This window comes from Polyodon spathula, chromosome 6, assembly GCF_017654505.1.
Source record: "Polyodon spathula isolate WHYD16114869_AA chromosome 6, ASM1765450v1, whole genome shotgun sequence".
Classification (NCBI taxonomy): domain Eukaryota; kingdom Metazoa; phylum Chordata; class Actinopteri; order Acipenseriformes; family Polyodontidae; genus Polyodon; species Polyodon spathula.
Window position 1 is genome coordinate 64,431,542 of NC_054539.1, and position 12,861 is coordinate 64,444,402.

Below are 12,861 nucleotides of genomic sequence, written 5' to 3' on the forward strand. Positions count from 1 at the left end.
TAATCAGTACTTTCTGTTTTCTACATGTTAACCACTCCCTAATCCATGTACATGTGTTTCCTTGAATCCCAACTGCGTTCAGTTTGAGAATTAATCTTTTGTGCGGGACTTTGTCAAAAGCTTTCTGGAAATCTAAATAAACCATATCATATGCTTTGCAATTATCCATTATCGATGTTGCATCCTCAAAAAAATCAAGCAAGTTAGTTAGGCACGATCTCCCTTTCCTAAAACCATGTTGACTGTCTCCCAGTACTCTGTTACCATATAGGTAATTTTCCATTTTGGATCTTATTATAGTTTCCATAAGTTTGCATATAATAGAAGTCAGGCTTACTGGTCTGTAGTTACCTGGTTCAGTTTTGTTTCCCTTTTTGTGGATCGGTATTACGTTTGCAATTTTCCAGTCTGTCGGTACCACCCCCTGTGTCAAGAGACTGCTGCATGATCTTGGTTAGCGGTTTGTAAATTACTTCTTTCATTTCTTTGAGTACTACTGGGAGGATCTCATCCGGCCCAGGGGATTTGTTTATTTTAAGAGCTCCTAGTCCCTTTAACACTTCTGCCTCAGTTATGCTAAAGTTATTTAAAACTGGATAGGAACTGGATGACATGTGGGGCATGTTGTCAGTATCTTCCTTTGTAAAAACTTGTGAAAAGTAATCATTTAACATATTTGCTATTTTTTTTTCTTCCTCTACGATTTTGCCATTTGTATCTCTTAAACATTTAATCTCCTCTTTGAATGTTCTCTTGCTGTTGTAATATTGGAAAAACATTTTGGAATTGGTTTTAGCTCCCTTAGCAATGTTCATTTCTATTTCTCTCTTGGCCTTTCTGACTTGCATTTGCAGTTCTATGTACTCTTTGCATACTTTCTTTTTGGTCCTTTTTTTAATGCTCTGTAAAGTGCCTTTTTTCGCTGAATATTTTTTTTAATTGATCTATTAAACCATTTTGGCAATTTAGTTTTACATTTAGATTTGTCTACTTTAGGGATATAATTGTTTTGCGCCTCTAGTACTACGTTTTTGAAGAACAACCATCCTTCTTCTGTGGGTGTTTTCTCTATTTTACTCCAATCTACTTCTGTTAGTCTCTGTTTCATGCCTTCATAGTTTGCTTTTCTAAAATTGTAAACCTTAGCTTTAGTCTTTACTTTTGAGGATTTAAAAAACACTTCAAATGAGACCATGTTGTGGTCTGAGTTTGCCAGTGGTTCTCTGACCTCTGTTTTAGTTATTCTATCTTCGTTATTTGAAAAGACTAAATCAAGGCATGCCTCCCCTCTAGTGGGTGCCTTCACAAATTGTGTTAGGAAGCAGTCATTTGTCATTTCCACCATTTCTATTTCGTCCTTCGCGCTACCCACCGGGTTTTCCCATTTTATTTGGGGGAAGTTGAAATCCCCCATTAGTATGGCTTCTCCTTTGCTACACACATTTCTAATGTCATTGTATAACAGATTATTGTGCTCACCGTCTGAATCTGGCGGTCTGTAGCATGCTCCTATTATTATGCCTTTTGAATTTTTGTCTGTTATTCTGACCCATATTGATTCGGTTTTATTTTCTTTGTCCAGGTTTAACACCTGGGCTTCAAGACTGTTTCTTATGTATAGCGCTACCCCTCCTCCTCTTCTGTCCTGCCTGTCTTTCCTATACAGTGTATACCCACAAATATTATATTCGTCCCCATCACTCTCAGACAACCACGTTTCTGTAACACCTATCACATCATAGTTACCTGTTAGTGCAGTAGCTTCAAGTTCTAGAATTTTGTTTCTGATACTTCTAGCATTTAGATAAACACATTTAATGGTTGTCTTACCTGAGTTGTTGTTCTTGTTTTGATGCGGTCTCCCTTCTGTTTTTTTGTTGATTTCTCCCCCCTTCCTTTCTAGTTTAAATGCTTCCGAACCTGCTCGAGGATCTTTTCTCCAAGTAGACTAGTTCCCTTGTTATTTAAATGCAGTCCATCCCGTCTATACAGATAGTCCTCGTTGTAGAAAGTGGTCCAATGATCAAGATAGGTGAAGCCTTCCCGTGTGCACCACGTCTTCAACCATTGGTTTTGATTAATTATTTCCAGCTGTCCATATGGTCCTTTGCAAGGTGCGGGTAGTATACCAGAAAATACCACAGTTTTGGTTTTCTCTTTTAATTTCCTTCCTAGCTCTCTGAATTTGTTTTGCAGGGATTTTGGTCTGTCTCTTCCAATGTTGTTTGTACCGATGTGGACGACTACTACCGGGTCGTCTCCTGTTCGTTCTAGGAGCCTGTCCACGTTTTCAGTGATGTGCTTGACCGAGGCTCCCGGAAGGCAGCACACTGTTGTAGTAAGGGGGTCCAAACTGCGAACTGAACTTGCTGTGTTTCTCAATATGGAGTCCCCAACAATCATGACCTCCCTTCTTTTTGCTGTCTGGTCACCACTGTCAATAGGGTCCTGGATGTTGTTCCTTTCATTCTCTTGTTGTTGGTTCTGCTCATCAAAATTCTGAAGTGACTCAAATCTGTTGGTTGTTTTGATTTCTGGTGGTTGTGTTTGACGAAGTTTCTTTTTTTCCCCTGCTTCTGCCTACCTGAACCCAGCTGTTGAACCAGCTCGGACAAAGGTTACATCCTTTAGCAGTCACATGTTCAGCAATGTGGAAATGTTCTTTAACCTGAGGGATAAACAGTGCAGCGCTGAGCTTTGTGTAAGTCAGGGTTTGTATCGAAAGGTCTTGACTTTGCCACGTTTAGATATTCCGCTTTTAAACTGTGCACTGCTGTCACATTTAAAAGCTTGATGAAGAGGAGGTTTGTAATGCTGGTTACAAGAACCTCTCTCTATTCAAATCATAACTTCGTTATTCATCCCTAAATGAAGGAATGAAAGGTAATGGACACTGATGTGTACACAGGAACCATCTCACTACTGTGGCTCTGTAATTAACTAAACTGGCATGTTCCTGCTACTGACTGCTGCAGATCATGAATGCCATCTATAGCAAACTCCAGTGAAGCTCAGGAAAGTGAATGTGCATATTATTGTATGTAGCAACAGGGCTCCTTTCTAGGTCCCTTGTTGTTTTCATTGTATATGCTATCGTTAGGTGACATTATCTGCAGACAGCTATATTTGTCCCTAAAGCTAGGAATTTAGTTACTTGCCTTACAGACGTCAAGCAATGAATGTCATAGAATTTTCTAATGTTGAATTCAGATAAAACAGAGGTTATGCTAGTGGGATCACAGAATCAACTAAAAGGAAAGTGGGATTATATGAGCTTCACCCTTGTGGTCTCTCATCAAAACTTAAACTAGAAATGAAGAGTCTCTGATCCTGATCTCGCATATTTCATTTGAGACTCATATTAGGAAAGTATCTCGTCTAAATGGTTATTTATGATATTAGCAGTTGTTTTAGGTATTTGTTTTTGTCTTACATCTTTTAACTCTAAATTTTGATTTAAAATTTCAATCTTGATGTGTCTCTCCTTGTCCAAAATGAGGTTCAACAGCAATAAATATCTAGCAAATATCATTTGTGATCAGATTGTGTCAAATTGTAAAACCAATATTCTAGCTTGCTGTTGCTTTTGCCCCTAACAACCTCCCTTCCTTCTATTACATATCCTGGAACTTTCAGAACTAATGTCATCTTTAACTGAAGATATTATTTATGCTGAATAATTATAATGTATTAATTATGTTTGTATAATTTATGTGGAACTTACATGAACTGACAACGTCCGTGATATTCCCTCAGGATGCCCTTGCAAATAAGGTAATTTTATACCAATGGGTAAGCCATTTTAATTGAACTCCTCTAATTACAATTCATATCCAATCCATTGGGTACAATGTATTTAAATATACAGTATGACAATATTAACTGGGTGATTCCAACCTTGTTTTTGTACAACCCATCCAGAACTATGATGTATTTGTTTGTATCAGGATATTAATTGTTTCTCCTTTTATACATTTGATACAGTTTATTTTTTTTCCCCCGAGGTCACATCCCTGGGACTTTAAGACATTGCTCCACAACAATTTAAAGATTTATCCCTCCAGAACTGGTTCATTATTTTAAAAAGAATTTTCCGAAAAATTCCAAGATCCAAACATTTTAAAAACCTCTACATGTGCCATTCCCCTTACTGCCTATACCTAGCTGGTTGCCACCCCAGGTTGACCCTCTGTGACCTTCTTACCCAGCACCATCCTCTTGTGCTTCAATTAGATTTCCCTTGCCCTGCCTGTCCACCACCAGGTAAGCTACTCCCCTCCAAGGCCACTGTGAGAGTGACTGTACATCTAGCCTGGATTCAATAACAGGGTTATCAGGCTGTTCCTTGGGGTAAAAGGTACAGGGGCAAAGTCGATTTCGGTGGAGTGTTCTAACTGGGCCTTCTTTCCCTTCTGGCCTAACACTATATACTGGCGCCCCCGATGATGATTGTCCTATAAATGTCTTGGGTGTGGCATCCAACTGACCTGCCAGTTTCCCCCTGCTCTTGATTCTACTGGTATGAATAAGCACCCTTTCTCTGGGTACCAGGGGACCCCCTCTAACCCCACAATCATAATGTCTCTTACAGCACTCCGTCGCCTGGCCTGCTAGCTCACTAACTTTCTGGTATGCCCTCACTAGACATTGGTGATGATTTTTAACACAATCCTCCTTCCTGCCCTGTTCAAGTGTCTGTAATAAGATCCTACCAAGACATGCCTACCAAATATTACATAGACTGGGGCAAAGACCTTAGAAGTGTGGACTGTACTGATATAGGCTTGCATAAATTCTGCAAGAGCCTCTACCCATTTTTCCTGTTTCTCCTGCTCTAGCATGCCCAACATATTTATCAGGGTCTGTGTGATGAGTCAAAGGGATTTCGGTCTGTGATTCAGCCTCCCGACAGTAGATGGCATCAAACCAACTCGGGACTTCCCTTACCAAGATCTCGTGACCATGGCAAAAGTCATCTTTTGAGGGGCAGCACCTTGGTGAGGGGCGGAAGTACGAGTATGTAAATTCCAGCCACTGGAGTCAAATGAAAGATAAGGACACTTGTCAGTTGGGGATTGGTGTTCCACTGACTACAGAGGCGGGACATTACATACTAAAGGGAACGTACTACTGTGTTCGGGGTTGGTCCGAAAGTAAAAGAGGAGGAGTAACGGGTGGAGGGAGAGACTAGTTTGGTGCAGCGGGATTTTTAAAAAAATAAAACATTAACATTTCTTTTGTCTTTTTTTGTTTATGTATGGTTTACCACGAAGACGATTAAAGACGAGTTATCACAATCGGTTTTGGATTTCACCCCTGCACTCCTTCCCTCACACCATTTTTCTTTTGTTATTTAATTATTTTTTTGTGTATAGATAATAAAAATAAATTATTTTATTTCTGTACACATAAATTACTGTCTGGACATTCCATTTAATACACTCTCGCCTTACAGTCTGATTAACCCTCTCACAGGCCCCATTTTCCTGAGGGTGGTAGGAGGTTGTCCTATTCTTTTCAAAGCCTTAATACTTGCACAGTTCCTTAATTAGCCTCGATTCAAAATTAATGCGCACTGGGGTTCTACCCTGCTTTACTATCCGTACAGTGTGAGCCACACTCACAGAGCTTTGTAGATCTAAGGGCTCCACTATTCTACAAAAACTTTTTATGCCCAAGACCTGTAGGCACCCTAGCCATTACATTAATTTCACTCTGTGCAGGGACCACCAATGGGTGGCTATGCCCAAAGCGAGCAAAGTCAACACATCCATCTTTGCACACTGCAAATGTTTCTTCCCATAGCTTTTTACTCCGTCTTTCTGAGATGAAAAGACCCCTGACTTAGTCAGAGAGCTCCCAAACAGTTCCTGCCAGCAGGCACTATTTACATTCATTCCCAAGACTGGCAAACACTCAACTCCAACCCCACACCCATATTTAACCACCACTACCCCCCTGGTAGGTATCAATAGCTCACCAATCTTGAAATCCAGCAGGGCGTAGCCCACATTCAGCACCTCCAATCCATTGGCTGCACGGAGTCGGTATCAGTCAGAATTACTCCACAAATGTTTGCATGGTGGTCGGAGAGGCTCATGAGCATAAGCTCGACAGAAGAGAGACTGCGTTGCAAGGATATAATGAATTCTGGAGAATGATTTATGTCTCAGTGAAAAAAGAGTACTCCCTAGCCGAGGGATTAATCACTCATCAAATGTCAACCACGCCTATATCTAAGACGAGTTTTCTCAGTGCCGAAGAGGCTAAATGGTGTGAGGTCCCTTCTTGTGACACAAATCTGTCCAAACAATGGTTCATGATAGCATTCATGTCACCACCGATAATCAAAGAAAAGTCAGACAATTTCAGCAAAAGATTGGTCAGAGAGTTAAAGAAACCTGCTTCAAATATGGTGGAAGCTTATACCGGTATAAAAGTGATCATCTCATCTCCCCCTGCACCCAAAATCATGGTCTGGAAACTGTGGCCTAATAGAATTAATGCACCTTTAGTTTTGTTTTCAGCTGAAGAGGTATGAACCATGTGAAAATATTTATTCGCTAATCTAGGTATATCTTGTTGTTTAAGGTGGGATTCCTGTATTATGAGAAGATCTATTTTTTTCCTGCACAGGAGATCTAATCAAGCTGTGCATTTAATCAGTGAGTTTAGACCTCACAAGTTCCAGGACAGGATAGAAAGACTAGTCATAGGAGTTGAAAATAATTTTAGTATTCAGGGACACATGAACATGATGTCGTGTAGTATGACCAGTGATAAGAGATGCAAGTCTGACAATAGGAACAAGTATAACAATCTTGTCCTCCCTGATAGTCATAATTATCCATCCTAGCTCAAATATTGAGGTAGCCACCAGTATCCCCATCAACCACCCCCGTCCGCCCGTCAGTCCGTCCCCCCCTAAAGTCCTTGACTTGGGCCGAGCACAAAAAAATCTAATTTTTAAACCTCCTCCCTCGCCATATAAAACCTTGACAATATAGCAAAGGAGAGATAACATGCAACTTATATACAATCAACCCGAGCAGCTAAAGAGCATTCGATGTGGTTAGAACCTAACAGTTTCAACTGGAAAATATCATTGCAAGGAAATGAGAAGAAAGAGAAAAAAAGAAAACTCAGCTTGCCAGTTCAGTCAGGTAAAGAAGATCTCCGGTATTGCCTACAGTGAATGACCATTCTTTTAAGTCTCATCTACGGCACAGACAATGGTCCTTAGGCTTTGCAAGGGGTCATGGCACAATAACCAGGCCCAGGGAAGTGGCTCCCCCATGTCAGAGTTAAACTGTAGCTCAGATGAAGTAAGAGTTGTTACAAGTCCTGTTGGCGCCGGGAGGATATTGTCATTGTTTCATCACACTCCATCTCATCAATAGGAGGAGAAGAGGTTCAATTATGTGAGGTCCTGGAACGAGACAAACCAAGGATATCCAGTGAGTCCAGGTAAATCGGCCGAAGACTGGAACATATCTGTCTGTAAGCTATAAATAATCTTGCAGATTACAGGATAGAGGAGGAAGGCCTGCACCCCCTGGGAACGAGCCAGAGCGAGAGACTGGGCAAATGCACGTCTGCGCTGGGCAGTATAATGACTAAAATCCGGATAGAACTTGAGAGTCTTGTTGAAGTGGCAGGGGCAGGGGGGTGGGGGCAGGGGTGGGGGGGGCTTTCTGGCCGGAATTGCAATATTAGCTAATGGTCTGAGTAATGCAGTAGGTTAAATATTAGTGTACAAGGCCTGTCATTAGTGTCAGATTTGTCAGTGTAAATACGATGTGCTCTCATAACGTCTATCTTCTTGTTTGCCAAAGATGGGAACCATAGAGGAAGGTACTTGTTTCGAAAAGTGGTGGCACTTTCAGCTTCCGATCCCTCAGGTAGGCCTACGAGACTAAGGTTATTTCGGTGGTTCCGTCCTCCAGATCAGCGATCTTGGCTTCCATGCGGTCTACTCTGGAGTTGCAGAGGGAGACTGCTTTCTAGTTATCCTCAGCTGATGTTCACACAGGGGTGATATCAGCCTTTATTTCTTTGAGCTCGAGCTTAAGAGAGGATAGTTCCTTATGTATCGAGCTGAGTTTAGAGTCCGACCATGTACATATCCTCCAGTTGGGAAAACTGGTGTTCGAAAAATAGACTTTTTTTCTCCATATAGGCCTCCATCACAGTGGTTGAAAGAGAGTCAAGGGTTGCGTTTTCAGCCTTGGATGGTGATGGTGCCTATGACGAAGGTCGTTTTTTCTGCAGTACCAACATTCTTGGGTGTTCAGGAGACCGTAATAAATTTAACGGGTAAGTGGCAAGTTAGTATTACTATTTTTCTTTCCGTTTCTCTCCCTTTAGCGTGTATATTAGGGCCAAGAGATGACGGGAAAAGAGGAGAAAGACTATGCAGCCATTGAACCAACGGGTCACGTGACCTTCCTATTGGCAATTATTTTAAAGTTACAAATATTATATGAAAATGACCATGCAATTAACTAGTCATGTAAATTAACATATAGTAATCCAGGCTGTAGTATCCTTTGTTTTATGTTAATGAATACAGTGAAAAAATTCAACACTTTACCTTTTGAAAATGTTTTAAGAAAAAGATTTGCATAGCTGTTACACAAACTTTAACATAAAGGTTTGGACTATTCATTTTAGTAAACATTTATAGAAGGCTGTGCAGTCTAGTGGTTAAAGAAACAAGCTTGTAACTAGCAGGTACCCAGTTTAAATCCCAGCTCAGCCATTGACTCATTGTGTGACCCTGAGCAAGATGGACATAGAAGACAAGCTTGCCACTGTGTCTGACATAAATTAAAAGTGTGGCAGAATTCCTTAGAATAACTCAGGTCTGCATGGTATCCTGATGTTATTGCTGTCCTTGAGAAGTGTATCTGGGCTGGTTTGCTGTGAGGATGTTAAAGGTGGTATTTGTAGGTAAGGTGAAAACAGCCTCTATAACCATTTACAGTGCAATCCATATCTGTGAAATGAAAGTGTTTCATCATCGCTGGGGATCACACGATCAGTTTGCACGACTGAAATTCATCAGATTGTTTTAGAGCAATCATTTTACTGCTGGTAGGAGGTCAGAGTGAAAGCCTCTCAACAAATTGCCAATTGGTGGTTGTTAAAACATTCAAGTTTCAAGTCATTATATAACAAATAGCCTCGGAGATACAACCAACACATCAGGCATCAATTAAATAGAGTGCTCTGTGGACTGCTTCCTGGAAACCTTTCTTTTTCTTAAAATCTTGTAGTGATTATTGATGTTAACTTTAGTGGAGTTCAGGGGGCATGAGCCAGGGCTTCCTAATTTCATCTGCCTATCATTATTGATTAATTTCACCTGTCTATCATCATTGACTCCCTATTTAAATCCAGTCACAGCTCAGCTCTTTCTCTTGCATTTCGCTTTTTCCCTCCTCCTCCTCACTTCTCTCATATGCCGCGTCCTTCTGTGTCGGTCCCCTCTTGGGGGATAGTGAGTCTCACTTCCTGGACCCAGAGTTCCAGTAACTCTGCAGGTTCTTTGTGTGGTCAGAGGGGACCACTGGCCACAATAATCTTTCGCAGCTCATGCGCTATAGCTTTTCTCAAACTCTTGCCTCTTTATCCTCCTTGGACATGGCCCTCATACTCTTAGTGCTCAAGTCCCATAACTAAAACAATTGTTTGAGTTATTTCAGATTCTCTTTTCTTCCTTACGTCAAGGCTTCGTATGAGCCATTCTGTCCTCTGAGGGTCGAACCCAGTCGGTAACTAGGACACAGTCACGAGGCAACACCTATAATGACTCTCCGAGAAGTCAGAGGACACTGTTCAGGGGCCCGGAGTCCATTAGGGGTAGACTCGACTCCATAGGGAAGGCTCTCTAGGTCGGAGTCCACCCTGTCCATTTCTCTTTCCTTTGTCTAGAGGCCAAGCCTCCAATCCTAAATTGCAAAAAATACTTCCATCCTCCTGCAGCCCTGGCTCCTGCCCTGTGAACTTTCTACTACTTGCCTCAATTACTTTTTTTTATTACATTTTTTGAAACTGGCTGAAAACTGGGCTGCAGCAGGTGGGTTAATAATTGTGTACCTACTGTCTTGTTTCCTATAAACAACAATACAAGGATTGAATATGGCATACAATACAGATGCAAGTCCAAAGCAAAATAAGCAATTATAAAAATAATTGAATGCCTTGCACAAAACTTGCTGCCTTGCAAATTGCTGTTTGCATTGTGTAATGAACTCTTTCCAGTAGCTAACTGAGCTGATTGATACCAAGTTGCATCTGCCTCTTCTGCAAACCGAGCCCATCTCTACTGGCATAGCAGTCAGTTTATTTTCCCGTTATCTTGTGTTATATTATGCTAGATTACCATAATCCACACTGGATAACAGCATAGCCAAGGCACATTTTAAAAGTTCTCTCTTTTTTTCAGACAAGTTAACAGCTCTTCATGGGTCATAATGCTTTTTTTTTTTTTTTTTTAGCCTAACTGCTCTATTTCAATACAGTTGAGTATTTTTGTGACATGTGTTTTGCAAATTCTCAACAGAGCATGATAAACAAGTGCAAAGCTGAACATGTCTCTCTGGGAAATGAGAGACAATGGTTGCTATGGGTAACAATCGGTGTTGATCATACAAAGCCAGTCTCAGTACACTTATCTACAGCAAGAACAATTGGCTGAGAGAATCATAGAGAAAAAAAAAAAAAAAGCATTATTAGTTTTGTATAAGCCATTCCCATATAACCTTCTCAGGACATCATGTCAGACATAAAGTAATATTGTTGTTACAGTCTGATCTGTGAGCTCCATTTTTAGGTTAGGCTTCATAGTTTATTTTTATATGGTATATAAGATGCACTGTATTATAAACTAATGATAAATTATGTTTTCCTCTAATCAATAAATTGACTTTGACATTAAAATGTATCTATTCAGCAGGTATGTAAAGAAAACTAGACAAAGTGTAAACAATTGTTGAAGTGCACTGCTTTCTTTCAGATGTCACTGTTCCCTGTAACACAGAGACATGCATTGGGGTTTAAATGTTAGAGCCCTTGTCTAACAGAACTAGCTTGCCATGAAAGGCTTAAATGCACTGTTATTTTTGTGCTCCTTCTGGTGGTCATTCTACAGTAGTACATTATCAGACATTGCATACTATAATGCTCCATACTGGCTCTACAGTATGTATATCTATCTATCTGTCTATCTACAGTACTGGTACAAATTATGGAAACAGCAAATGATTTACAGCAAGACAAGGGATATGGATTATATAATATTGCCCATGTTTCCTCACTCAGATCCATTACTTACTAAATACCCTGTTATCTCTGAATAGATAATCGTCTTTTATTTAAAAAATATGCTAAATATTTTAATGAGAAAGACATCTCAAGTAAAATTGTACCCCAATGTGATGTTCTCCTTTGGGGATGAGGAATTTGTTGCTGGATAACCTTCACTCAGAGTACTTTCTTACTAAATATATTGGTATCCCTGAATAGAACATGGTCTGGAAAAGAAAATATGCAAGAAATTTTAATGAACAGTCTCCGACAAGTGCTGAGGCACCCCAAATATGACTGGATATGACCTTTGTTCTTAATGTTACCCTCCATAATAAGTTTCTGACTAAGGACAACACTACATTAAATATTATACCAGTCTTGGCAATTAATACTCAGAAAAATCATTTTTTGGGTAAAATAGAGAGCAAACGCTCCACCTTTGTCATTCAGTATTGTTAGTAAATGGATCATATTTAGGGTACCTCTTAATCTGTGATATGGATTGCTCATTGAAATCCTTATCATATTTTAAAGAGGAGCCAATGATCTATTCAGAGATACCAAGGTGTTTAGTAAATAAGTTATATGAGTGAGGGAAAATAGCCAATACAATCCACACCCCTGTTCTTACTGTAAATCATTTGTTTCCATAATTTGTACAAGTGATGTGTCTAGCTATACAATTTACAATACAATAATATTGCACATATATTGTGAATTTAAAATGGTCAATTAATATGTAAATCACACATTCATACGTAAAGCAAGAAATTAGAAAGAACTGTCAACACTAAATACCAAACACATTGTGTATTTAGCAGGGGGACCAAGAGACAAATGTCCAATAACAGGTGGGATACATGCAGTGATCCAGAAAGAGCAGTAGTACAGAAAGTACAATAGATAACCAGATAAGCCTGGACCAGCCGGTCAGACAACTAATATTAGACAATCTAGATAACATCAGTAGCAACCTAAATATTTTATGAGCGATTAAACATTATTTAGTGAGAACTGCATATTTAGAAGAATTATTATTTTATTTAATTTTTTTTTGGTGTTACTGTGTTATCAATTTCCCATTGTGAATGTAGATTAATTCTACTAATACAGCAGTAACGTTGATATTATTGAGTTATACACAGTGGCTTGCAAAAGCATTCAGACCCCTGACCAATTCTCTCATATTACTGAATTACAAATGGTACATTGAAATTTTGTTCTGTTCGATATTTTATTTTAAAACACTTAAACTCAAAATCAATTATTGTAAAGTGACATTGGTTTTATGTTGGGAAATATTTTTAAGAAAAATAAAAAACTGAAATATCTTGCTTGCATAAGTATTCAACCCCCAAACATTAATATTTGGTAGAGCCACCTTTCGTTGCAGTAACAGCTTTAAGTCTTTTGGGGTAAGTATGTACTAGCTTTGCACACAGTGTCGGAGTGATTTTTGCCCATTCTTCTTGGCAGATTTGCTCCAGGTTGTTCAGGTTGGTTGGACGACGCTTGTGGATCGCAATTTTCAAATAGTGCCACAGATTC